A 19,966-nucleotide genomic window follows, 5' to 3' on the forward strand; every position below is an offset into this window, starting at 1 on the left:
TGCATAGAGGAACCGTATGATTCCAGTACCTATATAATGCACATTTGTCAGAGACATTGTTGCTTACGGCCACACCACCCTGAACATGCTCAACCTCGTCTGATCTCGGAAGCCAAGGAGGTTTGGGCCTGGTTAGTACTTGGATAGGAGACCTCTTGGGAATACCAGGTGTGGTAAGCTTTTTCTCTTCTCTCTACCACCTGCATGTCTTTTGTTGCAACGTCTGATCACCCTATGACACATGAGGAAGTTGGTCATCTTCAGCAGCTGCTGCTGCTTTGTTGGCAGACACGAAGTGATCTGAGAGTCTCAGTTTCAGCTGCAGAGAATGATCACATCAGGGAAGAAGATATGCCCATAACAAGTGAGCCTTTCTCGGAAATTATCTGGTTACATAGAGGAAGTGTATGATTCCAGTACTTATATAATGCACATTTGTCACAGTTATTGTTGCTTACGGCCACACCACCCTGAATATACCCGACCTCGTCTGATCTCGGAAGCCAAGCACGTTTGAGCCTGGTTAGTACTTGGATGGTAGACTGCTTGGGAATACCAGGTGCTGTAAGCGTTTTCTCTTCTCTCTACAACCTGCATGTCTTTTGTTGCAACGTCTGATCACCCTGTGACACATGAGGAAGTTGGTGATCTTCAGCTGCTGCTGCTTTGTTGGCAGACACCAAGTGATCTGAGAGTCTCAGTTTCAGCTGCAGAGAATAATCACATCAGGGAAGAAGATGTGCCCATAACAAGTCAGCCTTTCTCTGCAATTATCTGGTTACATAGAGGAAGTGTATGATTCCAGTACCTATATAATGCACATTTGTCACAGAAATTGTTCCTTACGATCACACCACCCTGAATATGCCCGACCTCGTCTGATCTCGGAAGCCAAGGAGGGTTGGGCCTGGTTAGTACTTTAATGGGAGACTGCTTGGGAATACCAGGTGCTGTAAGCGTTTTCTCTTCTCTCAACAACCTGCATGTCTTTTGTTGCAACGTCTGATCACCCTGTGACACATGAGGAAGTTGGTCATCTTCAGCTGCTGCTGCTTTGTTGGCAGACACGAAGTGATCTGAGAGTCTCAGTTTCAGCTGAAGAGAATAATCACGTCAGGGAAGAAGATGTGCCCACTACACATCAGCCTTTCTCAGCAATTATCTGGTTACATAGAGGAACCGTATGATTCCTGTACTTATATAATGCACATTTGTCACAGACATTGTTGCTTACGGCCACACCACCCTCAATATGCCTGACCTCGTCTGATCTCGGAAGCCAAGAAGAGTTGGGCCTGGTTAGTACTTTGGTGGGAGACCGCTTGAAAATACCAGGTGCTGTAAGCTTTTTCTCTTCTCTCTACCACCTGCATGTCTTTTTTTGCAACGTCTGATCACCCTGTGACACATGAGAAAGTTGGTCATCTTCAGCTGCTGCTGCTTTGTTGGCAGACACAAAGTGATCTGAGAGTCTCAGTTTCAGCTCGAGAGAATAATCACGTCAGGGAAGAAGATGTGCCCACTACTTATCAGCTTTTCTCGGCAATTATCTGGTTACATAGAGGAACTGTATGATTCCAGTACCTTTATAATGCACATTTGTCACAGTTATGGTTGCTTACCGCCACACCACCCTGAATATGCCCGACCACGTCTGATCTCGGAAGCCAAGCAGGTTTGGGCCTGGTTTGTACTTGGATGGTAGACTCTCTGGGAATGCCAGGTGCTGTAAGCTTTTTCTCTTCTATCTACCACCTGCATGTCTTTTGTTGCAACGTCTGATCACCCTGTGACACATGAGGAAGTTGGTCATCTTCAGCTGCTGCTGCTTTGTTGGCAGACACAAAGTGATCTGAGAGTCTCAGTTTCAGCTGCAGAGAATAATCACGTCAGGGAAGAAGATGTGCCCACTACACATCAGCCTTTCTCGGAAATGATCTGGTTGCATAGAGGAACCGTATGATTCCAGTACCTATATAATGCACATTTGTCAGAGACATTGTTGCTTACGGCCACACCACCCTGAACATGCTCGACCTCGTCTGATCTCGGAAGCCAAGGAGGTTTGGGCCTGGTTAGTACTTGGATAGGAGACCTCTTGGGAATACCAGGTGTGGTAAGCTTTTTCTCTTCTCTCTACCACCTGCATGTCTTTTGTTGCAACGTCTGATCACCCTATGACACATGAGGAAGTTGGTCATCTTCAGCAGCTGCTGCTGCTTTGTTGGCAGACACGAAGTGATCTGAGAGTCTCAGTTTCAGCTGCAGAGAATGATCACATCAGGGAAGAAGATATGCCCATAACAAGTGAGCCTTTCTCGGAAATTATCTGGTTACATAGAGGAAGTGTATGATTCCAGTACTTATATAATGCACATTTGTCACAGTTATTGTTGCTTACGGCCACACCACCCTGAATATACCCGACCTCGTCTGATCTCGGAAGCCAAGCACGTTTGAGCCTGGTTAGTACTTGGATGGTAGACTGCTTGGGAATACCAGGTGCTGTAAGCGTTTTCTCTTCTCTCTACAACCTGCATGTCTTTTGTTGCAACGTCTGATCACCCTGTGACACATGAGGAAGTTGGTCATCTTCAGCTGCTGCTGCTTTGTTGGCAGACACCAAGTGATCTGAGAGTCTCAGTTTCAGCTGCAGAGAATAATCACATCAGGGAAGAAGATGTGCCCATAACAAGTCAGCCTTTCTCTGCAATTATCTGGTTACATAGAGGAAGTGTATGATTCCAGTACCTATATAATGCACATTTGTCACAGAAATTGTTCCTTACGATCACACCACCCTGAATATGCCCGACCTCGTCTGATCTCGGAAGCCAAGGAGGGTTGGGCCTGGTTAGTACTTTAATGGGAGACTGCTTGGGAATACCAGGTGCTGTAAGCGTTTTCTCTTCTCTCAACAACCTGCATGTCTTTTGTTGCAACGTCTGATCACCCTGTGACACATGAGGAAGTTGGTCATCTTCAGCTGCTGCTGCTTTGTTGGCAGACACGAAGTGATCTGAGAGTCTCAGTTTCAGCTGAAGAGAATAATCACGTCAGGGAAGAAGATGTGCCCACTACACATCAGCCTTTCTCAGCAATTATCTGGTTACATAGAGGAACCGTATGATTCCTGTACTTATATAATGCACATTTGTCACAGACATTGTTGCTTACGGCCACACCACCCTCAATATGCCTGACCTCGTCTGATCTCGGAAGCCAAGAAGAGTTGGGCCTGGTTAGTACTTTGGTGGGAGACCGCTTGAAAATACCAGGTGCTGTAAGCTTTTTCTCTTCTCTCTACCACCTGCATGTCTTTTTTTGCAACGTCTGATCACCCTGTGACACATGAGGAAGTTGGTCATCTTCAGCTGCTGCTGCTTTGTTGGCAGACACAGAGTGATCTGAGAGTCTCAGTTTCAGTTGCAGAGAATAATCACATCAGGGAAGAATATGTGCCCACTACAACTCAGCCTTTCTCGGCAATTATCTGGTTTCATAGAGGAAGTGTATGATTCCAGTACCTATATAATGCACATGTGTCACAGAAATTGTTCCTTACGGCCACACCACCCTGAATAAGCCTGACCTCGTCTGATCTCGGAAGCCAAGGAGGGTTGGGCCTGGTTAGTACTTGAATGGGAGACTGCTTGGGAATACCAGGTGCTGTAAGCGTTTTCTCTTCTCTCTACAACCTGCATGTCTTTTGTTGCAACGTCTGATCACCCTGTGACACATGAGGAAGTTGGCCATCTTCAGCTGCTGCTGCTTTGTTGGAAGACACGAAGTGATCTGAGAGTCTCAGTTTCAGCTGAAGAGAATAATCACGTCAGGGAAGAAGATGTGCCCACTACACATCAGCCTTTCTCTGCAATTATCTGGTTACATAGAGGAACCGTATGATTCCTGTACCTATATAATGCACATTTGTCACAGACATTGTTACTTACGGCCACACCACCCTGAATTTGCCTGACCTCGTCTGATCTCGGAAGCCAAGCAGTGTTGGGCCTGGTTAGTACTTGGGTGGGAGACCTTTTGGGAATACCAGGTGCTGTAAGGTTTTTCTCTTCTCTCTACCACCTGCATGTGTTTTGTTGCAACGTCTGATCACCCTGTGACACATGAGGTATTTGGTCATCTTCAGCTGCGGCTGCTTTGTTGGCAAACACGAAGTGATCTGAGAGTCTCAGTTTCAGCTGAAGAGAATGATCACGTCAGGGAACAAGATGTGCCCACTACACATCAGCCTTTCTCTGCAATTATCTGGTTGCATAGAGGAACCGTATGATTCCAGTACCTATATAATGCACATTTTTCAGAGATATTGTTGCTTACGGCCACACCACCCTGAACATGCCCGCCCTCGTCTGATCTCGGAAGCCAAGCACAGTTGGGCCTGGTTTGTACTTGGATGGAAGACCTTTTGGGAATACCAGGTGCTTTAAGCTTTTTCTCTTCTCTCAACCACCTGCATGTCTTTTGTTGCAATGTCTGATCACCCTGTGACACATGAGGAAGTTGGTCATCTTCAGCTGCTGCTGCTTTGTTGGCAGACACGAAGTGATCTGAGAGTCTCATTTTCAGCTGGAGAGAATTATCACGTCAGGGAAAAAGATATGCCCGCTACATATCAGCCTTTCTCTGCAATTATCTGGTTACATAGAGGAACCATATGATTTGATTGCCTATATAATGCGCATTTGTCACAGAGATTGTTGCTTACGGCCAAACCACCCTGAATATGTCCAACCTCGTCTGATCTCGGAAGCCAAGGAGGGTTGGGCCTGGTTAGTACTTTGATGGGAGACCGCTTGGGAATACCAGGTGCTGTAAGCTTTTTTTCTTCTCTCTACCACCTGCATGTCTTTTGTTGCAACGTCTGATCACCCTGTGACACATGAGGAAGGTGGTCATCTTCAGCTGCTGCTGCTTTGTTGGCAGACACGAAGTGATCTGAGAGTCTCAGTTTCAGCTGAAGAGAATGATCACATCAGAGAAGATGATATGCCCGCTACACATCAGCCTTTCTCGGCAATTATCTGGTTGCATAGAGGAACCATATGATTCCAGTACCTATATAATGCACATTTGTCAGAGACATTGTTGCTTACGGCCACACAACCCTGAACATGCCCGACCTCGTCTGATCTCGGAAGCCAAGCACAGTTGGGCCTGGTTTGGACTTGGATGGAAGACCTCTTGGGAATACGAGGTGCTGTAAGCTTTTTCTCTTCTCTCTACCACCTGCATGTCTTTTGTTGCAACGTCTGATCACCCTGTGACACATGAGGAAGTTGGTCATCTTCAGCTTCTGCTGCTTTGTTGGCAGACACAAAGTGATCTGAGAGTCTCAGTTTCAGCTCGAGAGAATAATCACGTCAGGGAAGAAGATGTGCCCACTACTTATCAGCTTTTCTTGGCAATTATCTGGTTACATAGAGGAACTGTATGATTCCAATATCTTTATAATGCACATTTGTCACAGTTATGGTTGCTTACCGCCACACCACCCTGAATATGCCTGACCACGTCTGATCTCGGAAGCCAAGCAGGTTTGGGCCTGGTTAGTACTTGGATGATAGACTCTCTGGGAATACCAGGTGCTGTAAGCTTTTTCTCTTCTCTCTACCACCTGCATGTCTTTTGTTGCAACGTCTGATCACCCTGTGACACATGAGGAAGTTGGTCATCTTCAGCTGCTGCTGCTTTGTTGGCAGACACAAAGTGATCTGAGAGTCTCAGTTTCAGCTGCAGAGAATAATCACGTCAGGGAAGAAGATGTGCCCACTACACATCAGCCTTTCTCGGAAATGATCTGGTTGCATAGAGGAACCGTATGATTCCAGTACCTATATAATGCACATTAGTCAGAGACATTGTTGCTTACGGCCACACCACCCTGAACATGCTCGACCTCGTCTGATCTCGGAAGCCAAGGAGGTTTGGGCCTGGTTAGTACTTGGATGGAAGACCTCTTGGGAATGCCAGGTATGGTAAGCTTTTTCTCTTCTCTCTACCACCTGCATGTCTTTTGTTGCAACGTCTGATCACCCTGTGACACATGAGGAAGTTGGTCATCTTCAGCAGCTGCTGCTTTGTTGATAGACACGAGGTGATCTGAGAGTCTCAGTTTCAGTTGCAGAGAATGACCACATCAGAGAAGATGATATGCCCGCTACACATCAGCCTTTCTCGGCAATTATCTGGTTGCATAGAGGAACCGTATGATTCCAGTACCTATATAATGCACATTTGTCAGAGACATTGTTGCTTACGGCCACACCACCCTGAACATGCCTGACCTCGTCTGATCTCGGAAGCCAAGCAGTGTTGGGCCTGGTTAGTACTTGGATGGGAGATCTCTTGGGAATACCAGGTGCTGTAAGCTTCTTCTCTTCTCTCGACCACCTGCATGTCTTTTGTTGCAACGTCTGATCATCCTGTGACACATGAGGAAGTTGGTCATCTTCAGCAGCTGCTGCTTCTTTGTTGGCAGACACGAAGTGATCTGAGAGTCTCAGTTTCAGCTGCAGAGAATAATCACATCAGGGAGGAAGATGTGCCCACTACAAGTCAGCCTTTCTCGGCAATTATCTGGTTACATAGAGGAAGTGTATGATTCCAGTACTTAGCAGCCACCACCCCAAGGCCCCTAAGGGACCCCGCCCCACACCGCAAGACAGCCCCACCTGCAAGCCCCCAAAACTGCCCTCCAAGCCCGACACACAGTCCCCCCCAGCAATCACCAACCCAGTCCCCACGACCCGAGAGACCACCAGACGCCCGAAGCCACACAGCCCCCCCCCAGCACACACCCAACCGCCCAGAGCGACGGGACAGCAACCCACCACCACCACTATGTGATAAAGCTAATCAGCGGGGACCAGAGAGAATGAAATTCAGCCAATTGATGTTTGAAAGAGGCAGACATTGTTTCCATGCTAATGTAATCTAAAAGAACATTTCTAAACTGGTTAATACACAGATTGTTCTTCGCTTTCCAGTTCATGAGAATAGTTTTCTTTGCGATACATAACACTGTGATGACCATGTGTGCTGAGTTCATTTCCATGTTGATGTTGTCTAAGTCACCCAGTATGCACAGTGTGGGGCATGCAGGAATGCTACACTTTAGCCATGTTGATAGGTCCGTACAGACTTCAAACCAGACCTTCTGGACAGGCGCACAAAACCACAAAGCGTGTGCATAATCATCAGGTGTGTTATCTGTGCAATGTGAGTAGATGTTTGAGCGTGTTAGACCCATCCTTAACATCCTTTGTCCTGTATAGTGTGTTCTATGAAGAATTTTGTATTGTATGAGCTGTAAATTAGGATTTCGAGTCATTCTGAAGGTGTTCAAACATATTTGTGGCCAGAAGCTATGACTAGAACTGATGGATAAATCTGCCTCCCATTTTTAGGATGGTAAAGACATTGTGTCATCTATCTTAGACAATAATTTATGTATTTTTGATAGTAGTTTTGGGATGCAGATGCTTAGAAATTCTGCTACTCTAATCGGGAGTTGTAAGCCAATAGGTTACAGTATATATCAAAATGGTTTAAACCTAGCCCAATAGATGAACCATGGATGAATATAGAACAAGCATTGTGTGATAATCTGGAAATCTCTGACCTGCCACTTATTAGTCAAAACGTAAAAAAATCACAAATGTTTTAAAAGCATTAACATCAGCACCTCTCTGACAGCCTGGTGGGAATTTCTAAAAATAACAAAGTCTTCACTTGTCCCGTGTAAGCTTACACCCATCTGGAACAATCCTGACATCCTGCAAAACAAAAAAATGCTAAACTTTACTCTGTGGAAGATCAAAGGAATCAAACATCTGGAACATATAATCCAAAATGGAAATTTTATTTCATTTGATGAGCTCATATCACAACATGAGATAGGCAGCAATAAATTCCTAGAATATCAACAACTTAAGTCTATAATAAGAAAGAAATATATCCTCCACCAACCAGACTTACAACTCCCGATTAGGGTAGCAGAATTTCTAAGCATCTGCACCCCAAAACTACTATCAAAAATATATAAAGTATTGTGAGGGAGAAAGTGGGCAACCCGGTCTTGTACCTCTCTGCAGACTGAAGCTTGGAGAAGTTTGATCATTTGTCCTGACACTTGCATTTGGGGAGCTATATAATATCCTTATCCAGTTGATGAAGTGTGACCCAAACCCGAACTGGTAGAACTGGGAGCACGGCCCTCTGGGCAGCCTACATACCCAAAGAGCCCCGCCCACCAGATGCCACTCAGTGCAACCACCTAGTGTGTATGTGTGTGTTTGATAAGTAGTGATGTCTAAGGTGTAATTAAAAAAGGGGTGGGGAACTGCAGAGTGCAGCCAAGGGGACCGCCTACGTGGCCCCATCCACTACACCCCACAGAACACACACGCCCCCAAAACCCTTCATGTGTGAGTGTGTGCTGTGTACAGGAGCCAAAAGGGAGAGGGGTATGGGGATATACACCGGGAGAGCTAGTCTCCCCCAGAGAGGGCAGCCAGGGACTGGCTGCAATAGGCACCCGCTACCTCGGACCCAACACATCAGGACATCAAGAGGGCCTAATGTCCACCAGGCTCGGGGCTTGCAGCGACCATATTCCGGGAGCTACTGTACCCCCAGAAAGTACCCACCCCGTCCAACCCCACTCAACCAACCCCATCCCACCCCGGAGGACCTCTACAAAAAAACAAACAAACAACAACAAACAAACCACCCGGTCACACCAGACGCAGCAGCCCGGGCCTGAGACCCACCATCACCCAGGCCCCCCCCTCAACAGGGGAAAAGCACCCCCCCCCACCGCACGCCCCAACACCCTAAAGAAAACAACCACCTGCGGATACCCTGGAGGTCCCAGAGCAACAAGCCTGGCACCAGGACCTGCACCAACCCACCCATACTGTGGCATGTCCAGGGCAACCCAGCCCCCCCGGGCGCAAGGCAGCGCCCAGCCACCAGGGCCCAGGCCCAGCACCACCACCCATGCCAGAGTGGCCCAGCCACCCGGTACAGAGCCAGCAGCCACCACCCCAAGGCCCCTAAGGGACCCCGCCCCACACAGCAAGACAGCCCCACCCGCAAGCCCCCAAAACTGCCCTCCAAGCCCGACATACAGTCCCCCCCAGCAATGACCAACCCGGTCCCCACGACCCGTGAGACCACCAGACGCCCAAAGCCACACAGCCCCCCCCCAGCACACACCCAACCGCCCAGAGCGACGGGACAGCAACCCACCACCACCACTATGTGATAAAGCTAATCAGCGGGGACCAGAGAGAATGAAATTCAGCCAATTGATGTTTTGAGGAGGCAGACATTGTTTCCATGCTAATATAATCTAAAACAACATTTCTAAACTGCTTAATACACAGACTGTTTTTCGCTTTCCAGTTCATGAGAATAGTTTTCTTTGCGATACATAACACTGCGAGGACCATGCAAACAAGCAGAGAAAAAACAAACACACAAACAAACAAAAACAAGCACAAGTAGTGGCAATCGCATACAACACAACTGTGCATATAGATGACCTGAGGCGACATGGTAATACATCAACTGCTACTGGACTAATGAATGTGTATTGTGTGTGTGTGTGTGTGTGAGAACATGCAACACCCATGGCACAGGACCTACATGATAACCGTTCTTACTTATGAGTGTATAAGTGTACACGGCCACAATCCACAGCCCCCCCAAGCAATCAGAAACAGGCAGAGAGGCCCACAAGACCCAGGCCACCAGCAGCCCCCACGGAGCACAGAACCCAGGATGCCCACCGCAGGGACAACCACGCATCCACCCAGAAGACAGCAGTGGAAGCCCCCGGACAGAGCCCCCATAAGCATAGGGCAGAGGCGCCCGGGAGCCAGGGGCAACAGCCCACCGACCCCACCAGGCCCCAGCCGCCCAGACATGGGCCGTGCACCGGACCCGGCCCCAGGAGCCCGAGCGCCCCAAAACCCCCCGGCAGAGGCCCCACCCAATACCCGGGAGGGCCAAGCGCCCCAGACAGCCACGCAGTGGGTCAGCGCCTGCCCCAGTGCCCCTGGCCAAGAGCCCTGGCAGTCAGGACGTGCCCACAGGTGGGTGAAGTCGCGAGGAGTGGGGAGAGGCAACGCCGCCCCCCCATTGGGAGAAGCACAGGCAGGCCAGGCGACAGCAAGTCCCAGACCCAGGCCCAATCATCACCACACACACTTTCACGTCCCATACATCCACACGTCATCCCTCCCTTGACTCCGCTGGGGTCTAGCACAGTGGGCACACCATGGGGCCAGCAGCCCCCCAGCCACCACAGACCCTGAACCAGCAGAATAATTAATTCCTCCTGGCCACTCCTTCCCGAGCAGCAACCAGGAAGCAGGGGTGTGAGAAGACCCCTCCCCTCACCCTTCTGGCTCTTCAATATTTTCTAATAGTGAGCGATTAAAATTGAGGGGCAGCCAACCTTGTAGAACTGGGAGGGCGGCCCTCTGGGCAGCCTACATACCCAAAGAGCCCCGTCCACCAGATGCCACTCAGTGCAACCACCCCCCAAGACGTAATGTGTGTGTGTGTGTGTGTTTGATAAGTAGTGATGTCTAAGGTGTAATTAAAACAGGGGCGGGGAACTGCAGAGTGCAGCCAAGGGGACCACCTACGTGGCCCCATCCACTACACCCCACAGAACACACACGCCCCCCAAAACCCTTCATGTGTGAGTGTGTGCTGTGTACAGGAGCCAAAAGGGAGAGGGTATGGGGATATACACCGGGAGAGCTACTCTCCCCCGGAGAGGGCAGCCAGGGACTGGCAGCAATAGGCACCCCCGCTACCTGGGACCCAGCACAGGGCAGGAGGGCCTGATGTCCACCAGGCTCGGGGCCTGCAGCGACCATATTCCGGGAGCTACTCTACCCCCAGAAGGTACCCACCCCGCCCCACCCCACTCAACCCAACCCCACCCCGGAGGACCTCTACAAACAAACACACAAACAACAACAAACAAACCACCCGGTCACACCAGACGCAGCAGCCCGGGCCTGAGACCCACCATCACCCTGGCCCCCCCCCATCAGGGGAAAAGCAACCCCCCCACCGCACGCCCCAACACCCTAAAGAAAACAACCACCTGCGGACACCCTGGAGGTCCCAGAGCAACAAGCCTGGCACCAGGACCTGCACTAACCCACCCATACTGTGGCATGTCCAGGGCAACCCAGCCCCCCCGGGCGCAAGGCAGCGCCCAGCCACCAGGGCCCAGGCCCAGCACCACCACCCACGCCAGAGCGGCCCAGCCACCCGGTATAGAGCCAGCAGCCACCACCCCAAGGCCCCTAAGGGACCCCGCCCCACACAGCAAGACAGCCCCACCCGCAAGCCCCCAAAACTGCCCTCCAAGCCCGACACACAGTCCCCCCCAGCAATGACCAACCCGGTCCCCACGACCCGAGAGACCACCAGACGCCCGAAGCCACACAGTTAATCAGCGGGGACCAGAGAGAATGAAATTCAGCCAATTGATGTTTTAAGGAGGCAGACATTGTTTCCATGCTAATATAATCTAAAAGAACATTTCTAAACAGGTTAATACACAGATTATTCTTCACTTTCCAGTTCATGAGAATAGTTTTCTTTGCGATACATAACACTGTGAGGACCATGTGTGCTGAGTTAATTTCCATGTTGATGTTGTCTAAGTCACCCAGCATGCAGGAATGCTACACTTTAGCCACGTTGATAGGTCCGTACACACTTCAAACCAGAACTTCTGGACAGGCGCACAAAACCACAAAGCGTGTGCATAATCATCAGGTGTGTTATCTGTGCAATGTGAGCAGATGTTAGAGTGTGTTAGACCCATCCTGAACATCCTTTGTCCTGTATAGTGTGTTCTATGAAGAATTTTGTATTGTATGAGCTGTAAATTAGGATTTCGAGTCATTCTAAAGGTGTTCAAACATATTTGTGGCCAGAAGCTGTGTGGTTCATCTATTGGGCTAGGTTTAAACCATTTTGATATATACTGTAACCTATTGGCTAAGGAATAGCGCTGAAAATGAGGTAAATCTAATCAACCACTTTCCTTGGTTTTCTGTAGCGTTTTTAAACTAATACGTGGTGGTTTGTTTTTCCACAGAAATTTGGAGATGCATTAATCTAGTGACTTAAACCAAGTAGCAGATGGTTTTATGGGGATCATTGAGAACAAATAGTTAACTTTTGGCAGTATCATCATTTTAATGGTTGTAACTCTCCCCATAAGTGATATAGGTAAGGACTTCCAACGAGAGAGATCGTCCTCTACTGTCTTTAATAATTGCACATAATTTAGCTTTGTTAGCTCTGAGAGCCTGGAGGAAATGTTTATGCCTAAATATCTAATATTTCCTGACTGTAAAGTGATCGCAGGTATATTCTGGACCCTACAGTTAATGGGCAGAACTGTGGTCTTAGACCAATTGATAGAGTAGTCAGAAAGTGCTGAGAATTTATTTATGAGTGTGATCGTGTGAGTGAGAGATGTCTGTGAGTTGTGGAGGAAAAGTAATACATCATCAGCATAAAGACTTATTTTATGCTCAATATTTTGGGGTTGGATGCCTTTAATATTTCTATCTTGTCTGATAGCAGCTGCAAAAGGTTCGATGAAAATAGCAAAAAGTGATGGAGAAAGTGGGCAACCCTGTCTTGTACCTCTCTGCAGACTGAAGCTTGGAGAAGTTTGATCATTTGTCCTGACACTTGCATTTGGGGAGCTATATAATATCCTTATCCAGTTGATGAAGTGTGACCCAAACCCGAATTTTTTTAATGCTGCGAATAAAAATTTCCAGTTCACTCGATCAAATGCTTTTTCTGCATCTAGAGAGACTATTGTGGTTTCCAGGTTGTCGATGGTAGAATAGTCTATGAGATTAATTAGCCTGCGAGTGTTAGTGGATGATCGTCTACCCTTTATGAAACCTGTCTGGTCAGGATGTATTATAAGTGGAGTTATTTTTTCTATTCTTTTGGCGAGGACTTTACAAATTATTTTGAGGCCTGCATTTATTAGAGATATTGGGCGGTAGCTGGATGGAAGTATGGGGTCTTTTCCTGGTTTCTGTAGCAGGATAATGTTAGCAGAGTTCATGTGTGGGGATAATCTGCCATTCTGCTTAACTTGTAATACCATTTTGTGAAATGCAGTGCCAAAACAGTCCACAATTCTTTGTAGAACTCTGCTGGAAAACCATCTGGTGGCCACCCGGGGCTTTGTTACTAGGCATATGTTGAAGGGCTTCATGGAGTTCTCCTATTGAGAGAGGTGAATCCAGAGCCATTGCCTGTTCGGTTTGTAATTTTGGAAGGTTGATATTACTAAGAAACTGATCTATGTTACTGTCTGATGGATCATTTTGTGATGAATATAAGGTTTTATAGAAGTCCCTAAAAGCATTGTTGATTTCATGGGTGACATTTCTTTTTCAGTCTTTAACAGAAGTGATTGTTGTTTTCTCTTTATTTCTCTTTAGAAAATGGATTTTGGTGTCTGAAATATCCCTCATCAAGGAACTGCTAACTATGAATTCCTTCACTTAAACCAAGTTAAAACTGCTTTGTCCTTCATATTTATCCACGTCTACGCTGGTTTCAATGATAAACTTCTTTATATTACCTTATATGAGAAAGAACCACACTTGTTCTTCTAGAATCCGAAATTCGCTTTCTTTCAAGGAGATAGTGAAGATTTCAGATATTGCCATAAAATGAATTGCTTCACTCAAACCAAGTTAAAACTGCTTTGTCCTTCATATTTGTCAATGTTTAAGATGGTTTCAAACATAAATTTCTTTTTATAATCTTGTATGAGAAAAAAACACATGTTTGAGCAATACACTCCTTATGAGGAGTAATGCACGTTTCAGGATTTTGCTGTAAAATGAAATCCTTCACTTCAACCAAGTTAAAACTGCTTTGTCCTTCTTATTTATCCATGTCTAAGCTGGTTTCGAGTATAAACTTCTTTATATTACCTTATATGAGAAAGAACCACACTTGTTCTTCTAGAATCCGAAATTCGCTTTCTTTCAAGGAGATAGTGAAGATTTCAGATATTGCCATAAAATGAATTGCTTCACTCAAACCAAGTTAAAACTGCTTTGTCCTTCATATTTGTCAATGTTTAAGATGGTTTCAAACATAAATTTCTTTTTATAATCTTGTATGAGAAAAAAACAAAACATGTTTGAGCAATACACTCCTTATGAGGAGTAATGCACGTTTCAGGATTTTGCTGTAAAATGAAATCCTTCACTTCAACCAAGTTAAAACTGCTTTGTCCTTCTTATTTATCCATGTCTAAGCTGGTTTCAAGTATAAACTTCTTTATATTACCTTATATGAAAAAGAACCACACGTTCTTCTGGAATCCGAAATTCGCTTTCTTTTAAGGAGATAGTCAAGATTTCAGATATTGCCATAAAATGAATTGCTTCATTCAAACCAAGTTAAAACTGCTTTGTCCTTCATATTTGTCCATGTTTAAGCTGGTTTCAAACATAAACTTCTTTTTATAACCTTGTATGAGAAAGAGCATCCCTTACGGTTGAGCAATACACTCCTTATGAGGAGTTATGCACGATTCAGGATTTTGCTGTAAAATGAATTCCTTCACTTCAACCAAGTTAAAACTGCTTTGTCCTTCTTATTTATCCATGTCTAAGCTGGTTTCAAGTATAAACTTCTTTATATTACCTTATATGAGAAAGAACCACACGTTCTTCTGGAATCCGAAATTCGCTTTCTTTTAAGTAGATAGTCAAGATTTCAGATATTGCCATAAAATTAATTGCTTCACTCAAACCAAGTTAAAACTGCTTTGTCCTTCATATTTGTCCATGTTTAAGCTGGTTTCAAACATAAACTTCTTTGTATAACCTTCTATGAGAAAGAACCACACTTATGGTTGAGCAATACGCTCTTTATGAGGATTTAGCTGTAAAATGAATTCCTTCACTTTTTTCCCTTGTTCTGTTCAGCATTATGGCAGCAGAATTGTGAATACCTTTTATGCCAAACTGATTTGCTTTGCCAAGGGAAGTTTTATAAATGTAAAGCTCCCCTTGATGCCCATTTATTTATTTCTTGTTATATATAACATGTAATGGAACTGAACCGGACCGGGGGAAAAGGAAAGAAGAGGAAACAGAACAAAAAAAGAAACAAAAACCAGACAACCAGCTGCTACACCTGTAAAAAAACAAAACAGACAATAATCCATGGTCTCTGTTGCGAATCCAGCCTTTGCGCCACCAGGAGCACCTGAAAGCAGACAAGCAGAGAACAAACAACAACAAGCACAAGTAGTGGCAATCGCATACAACACAACTGTGGATATAGATGACCTGAGGCGACATGGTAATACATCAACTGCTACTGGACTAATGAATGTGTGTTGTGTGTGTGTGTGGGGGGGGAACATGCAACACCCATGGCACAGGACCTACATGATAACCGTGCTTAGTTATGAGTGCCACAATCCACAGCCCCCCCCAAGCAATCAGAAGCAGGCAGAGAGGCCCACAAGACCCAGGCCACCAGCAGCCCCCACGGAGCACAGAACCCAGGATGCCCACCGCAGGGACAACCACGCATCCACCCAGTAGACAGCAGTGGAAGCCCCCGGACAGAGCCCCCATAAGCATAGGGCAGAGGCCCCCCGGGAGCCAGGGACAACAGCCCACCGACCCCACCAGGCCACGGACCCGGGCCCCAGGAACCCAAAACGCCCCAAAACCCCCCGGCAGAGGCCCCACCCAATACCCGGGAGGGCCAAGCACCACAGACAGCCACGCAGTGGGTCAAGCGCCTGCCCCAGCTTCCCTGGCCAAGTTACTGGGAGTCACGACGTGCCCACAGGTGGGTGAAGTTGCGAGCAGTGGGGAGAGGCAACGCCGCCCCCCTATTGGGAGAAGCACAGGCAGGCTAGGCGATGGCAAGTCCCAGACCCAGGCCCAATCATCACCACACACACTTTGACGTCCCATACATCCACACATCCACACGTCCTCCCTCCCTTGACTCCGCTGGGGTGTAGCGCAGCGGGCACACAGCGTGCTGTGTACAGGAGCCAAAAGGGAGAGGGGTATGGGGATATACACCGGGGGACTGGCTGCAATATGCACCCCCACTACCTGGGACCCAACACAGGGCAGGAGGGCCTGATGTCCACCAGGCTCGGGGCCTGCAGCGACTGTATCCCCAGAAGGTACGCACCCAACCCCACCCCACTCAACCCAACCCCACCCCACTCCGGAGGACCTCTACAAACAAACAAACAAACAACAACAAACAAACCACCCGGTCACACCAGACGCAGCAGCCCGGGCCTGAGATCCACCATCACCCAGGCCACCCCCCCAACAGGGGAAAAGCACAACGCCCACCGCACGCCCCAACACCCTAAAGAAAACAACCACCTGCGGACACCCTGGAGGTCCCAGAGCAACAAGCCTGGCACCAGGACCTGCACCAACCCACCCATACTCCATGAAGCCCTTCAACATATGCCTAGTAACAAAGCCCCGGGTGGCCACCAGATGGTTTTCCAGCAGAGTTCTACAAAGAATTTTGGACTGTTTTGGCACCTGCATTTCACAAAATGGTATTACAAGTTAAGCAGAATGGCAGATTATCCCCACACATGAACTCTGCTAACATTATCCTGCTACAGAAACTAGGAAAAGACCCCATACTTCCATCCAGCTACCGCCCAATAACTCTAATAAATGCAGACCTCAAAATAATTTGTAAAGCCCTCGCCAAAAGAATAGAAAAAATAACTGCACTTATAATACATCCTGACTAGACAGGTTTCATAAAGGGTAGACACTCATCCACTAACACTCACAGGCTAATTAATCTCATAGACGATTCTACCATCGACAACCTGGAAACCACAATAGTCTCTCTAGATGCAGAAAAAGCATTTGATCGAGTGAACTGGAAATTTTTATTCGCAGCATTAAAAAAATTCGGGTTTGGGTCACACTTCATCAACTGGATAAGGATATTATATAGCTCCTCAAATGCAAGTGTCGGGACAAATGATCAAACTTCTCCAAGCTTCAGTCTGCAGAGAGGTACAAGACAGGGTTGCCCACTTTCTCCATCACTTTTTGCTATTTTCATCGAACCTTTAGCAGCTGCTAACAGACAAGATAGAAATATTAAAGGCATCCAACCCCAAAATAATTGAGCATAAAATAAGTCTTTATGCTGATGATGTATTACTTTTCCTCCACAACTCACAGACGTCTCTCACTCACACGATCACACTCATAAATAAATTCTCAGCACTTTCTGACTACTCTATCAATTGGTCTAAGACCACAGTTCTGCCCATTAACTGTAGGGTCCAGAATATACATGCGATCACTTTACAGTCAGGAAATATTAGATATTTAGGCATAAACATTTCCTCCAGGCTCTCAGAGCTAACAAAGCTAAATTATGTGCAATTATTAAAGACAGTAGAGGACGATCTCTCTTGTTGGAAGTTCTTAGCTATATCACTTATGGGGAGAGTTACAACCATTAAAATGATGATACTACCAAAAGTTAACTATTTGTTCTCAATGATCCCCATAAAACCACCTGCTACTTGGTTTAAGTCACTAGATTCATGCATCTCCAAATTTCTGTGGAAAAACAAACCACCACGTATTAGTTTAAAAACGCTACAGAAAACCAAGGAAAGTGGTGGATTAGATTTACCTCATTTTCAGCGCTATTCCTTAGCCAATAGGTTACAGTATATATCAAAATGGTTTAAACCTAGCCCAATAGATGAACCATGGATAAATATAGAACAAGCATTGTGTGATAATCTGGAAATCTCTGACCTGCCACTTATTAGTCAAAACGTAAAAAAATCACAAATGTTTTAAAAGCATTAACATCAGCACCTCTCTGACAGCCTGGTGGGAATTTCTAAAAATAACAAAGTCTTCACTTGTCCCGTGTAAGCTTACACCCATCTGGAACAATCCTGACATCCTGCAAAACAAAAAAATGCTAAACTTTACTCTGTGGAAGATCAAAGGAATCAAACATCTGGAACATATAATCCAAAATGGAAATTTTATTTCATTTGATGAGCTCATATCACAACATGAGATAGGCAGCAATAAATTCCTAGAATATCAACAACTTAAGTCTATAATAAGAAAGAAATATATCCTCCACCAACCAGACTTACAACTCCCGATTAGGGTAGCAGAATTTCTAAGCATCTGCACCCCAAAACTACTATCAAAAATATATAAAGTATTGTGAGGGAGAAAGTGGGCAACCCGGTCTTGTACCTCTCTGCAGACTGAAGCTTGGAGAAGTTTGATCATTTGTCCTGACACTTGCATTTGGGGAGCTATATAATATCCTTATCCAGTTGATGAAGTGTGACCCAAACCCGAACTGGTAGAACTGGGAGCACGGCCCTCTGGGCAGCCTACATACCCAAAGAGCCCCGCCCACCAGATGCAACTCAGTGCAACCACCCCGCAAGACCTAATGTGTATGTGTGTGTTTGATAAGTAGTGATGTCTAAGGTGTAATTAAAACAGGGGTGGGGAACTGCAGAGTGCAGCCAAGGGGACCGCCTACGTGGCCCCATCCACTACACCCCACAGAACACACACGCCCCCAAAACCCTTCATGTGTGAGTGTGTGCTGTGTACAGGAGCCAAAAGGGAGAGGGGTATGGGGATATACACTGGGACAGCTAGTCTCCCCCAGAGAGGGCAGCCAGGGACTGGCTGCAATAGGCACCCGCTACCTCGGACCCAACACATCAGGACATCAAGAGGGCCTGATGTCCACCAGGCTCGGGGCTTGCAGCGACCATATTCCGGGAGCTACTGTACCCCCAGAAAGTACCCACCCCGTCCAACCCCACTCAACCCAACACCATCCCACCCCGGAGGACCTCTACAAAAAAACAAACAAACAACAACAAACAAACCACCCGGTCACACCAGACGCAGCAGCCCGGGCCTGAGACCCACCATCACCCAGGCCCCCCCCTCAACAGGGGAAAAGCACCCCCCCCACCGCACGCCCCAACACCCTAAAGAAAACAACCACCTGCGGATACCCTGGAGGTCCCAGAGCAACAAGCCTGGCACCAGGACCTGCACCAACCCACCCATACTGTGGCATGTCCAGGGCAACCCAGCCCCCCCGGGCGCAAGGCAGCGCCCAGCCACCAGGGCCCAGGCCCAGCACCACCACCCACGCCAGAGCGGCCCAGCCACCCGGTACAGAGCCAGCAGCCACCACCCCAAGGCCCCTAAGGGACCCCGCCCCACACAGCAAGACAGCCCCACCCGCAAGCCCCCAAAACTGCCCTCCAAGCCCGACACACAGTCCCCCCCAGCAATGACCAACCCGGTCCCCACGACCCGAGAGACCACCAGACACCCAAAGCCACACAGCCCCCCCCCCCCAGCACACACCCAACCGCCCAGAGCGACGGGACAGCAACCCACCACCACCACTATGTGATAAAGCTAATCAACGGGGACCAGAGAGAATGAAATTCAGCCAATTGATGTTTTGAGGAGGCAGACATTGTTTCCATGCTAATATAATCTAAAATAACATTTCTAAACTGCTTAATACACAGACTGTTTTTCGCTTTCCAGTTCATGAGAATAGTTTTCTTTGCGATACATAACACTGCGAGGACCATGCAAACAAGCAGAGAAAAAACAAACACACAAACAAACAAAAACAAGCACAAGTAGTGGCAATCGCATACAACACAACTGTGCATATAGATGACCTGAGGCGACATGGTAATACATCAACTGCTACTGGACTAATGAATGTGTATTGTGTGTGTGTGTGTGAGAACATGCAACACCCATGGCACAGGACCTACATGATAACCGTTCTTACT

At 47.1% G+C, this 19,966-nt stretch overlaps 17 pseudogenes; all 17 read left to right on the forward strand.

Moving 5' to 3' along the window:
* Positions 1 to 61: 61 nt before the first annotated feature.
* LOC140296146 (5S ribosomal RNA) lies at positions 62 to 180 on the forward strand (annotated as a pseudogene).
* Positions 181 to 452: 272 nt separating this feature from the next.
* On the forward strand, positions 453 to 571 carry LOC140289722 (5S ribosomal RNA; annotated as a pseudogene).
* A 269-nt stretch (positions 572 to 840) lies between these two features.
* Positions 841 to 959, forward strand: LOC140291477 (5S ribosomal RNA; annotated as a pseudogene).
* Positions 960 to 1,228: 269 nt separating this feature from the next.
* LOC140282891 (5S ribosomal RNA) lies at positions 1,229 to 1,347 on the forward strand (annotated as a pseudogene).
* A 269-nt stretch (positions 1,348 to 1,616) lies between these two features.
* LOC140291834 (5S ribosomal RNA) lies at positions 1,617 to 1,735 on the forward strand (annotated as a pseudogene).
* A 269-nt stretch (positions 1,736 to 2,004) lies between these two features.
* Positions 2,005 to 2,123, forward strand: LOC140292354 (5S ribosomal RNA; annotated as a pseudogene).
* Positions 2,124 to 2,395: 272 nt separating this feature from the next.
* Positions 2,396 to 2,514, forward strand: LOC140289723 (5S ribosomal RNA; annotated as a pseudogene).
* A 269-nt stretch (positions 2,515 to 2,783) lies between these two features.
* On the forward strand, positions 2,784 to 2,902 carry LOC140291478 (5S ribosomal RNA; annotated as a pseudogene).
* A 269-nt stretch (positions 2,903 to 3,171) lies between these two features.
* LOC140282894 (5S ribosomal RNA) lies at positions 3,172 to 3,290 on the forward strand (annotated as a pseudogene).
* Positions 3,291 to 3,559: 269 nt separating this feature from the next.
* On the forward strand, positions 3,560 to 3,678 carry LOC140291034 (5S ribosomal RNA; annotated as a pseudogene).
* A 269-nt stretch (positions 3,679 to 3,947) lies between these two features.
* Positions 3,948 to 4,066, forward strand: LOC140309479 (5S ribosomal RNA; annotated as a pseudogene).
* Positions 4,067 to 4,335: 269 nt separating this feature from the next.
* Positions 4,336 to 4,454, forward strand: LOC140294976 (5S ribosomal RNA; annotated as a pseudogene).
* Positions 4,455 to 4,723: 269 nt separating this feature from the next.
* On the forward strand, positions 4,724 to 4,842 carry LOC140316701 (5S ribosomal RNA; annotated as a pseudogene).
* Positions 4,843 to 5,111: 269 nt separating this feature from the next.
* Positions 5,112 to 5,230, forward strand: LOC140296903 (5S ribosomal RNA; annotated as a pseudogene).
* Positions 5,231 to 5,499: 269 nt separating this feature from the next.
* Positions 5,500 to 5,618, forward strand: LOC140294840 (5S ribosomal RNA; annotated as a pseudogene).
* A 269-nt stretch (positions 5,619 to 5,887) lies between these two features.
* Positions 5,888 to 6,006, forward strand: LOC140295118 (5S ribosomal RNA; annotated as a pseudogene).
* Positions 6,007 to 6,275: 269 nt separating this feature from the next.
* LOC140299358 (5S ribosomal RNA) lies at positions 6,276 to 6,394 on the forward strand (annotated as a pseudogene).
* The last annotated feature ends 13,572 nt before the right edge of the window (positions 6,395 to 19,966 follow it).

This window comes from Leuresthes tenuis, unplaced genomic scaffold, assembly GCF_036924035.1.
Source record: "Leuresthes tenuis unplaced genomic scaffold, fLeuTen1.0.hap1 SCAF_1, whole genome shotgun sequence".
NCBI lineage: Eukaryota > Metazoa > Chordata > Actinopteri > Atheriniformes > Atherinopsidae > Leuresthes > Leuresthes tenuis.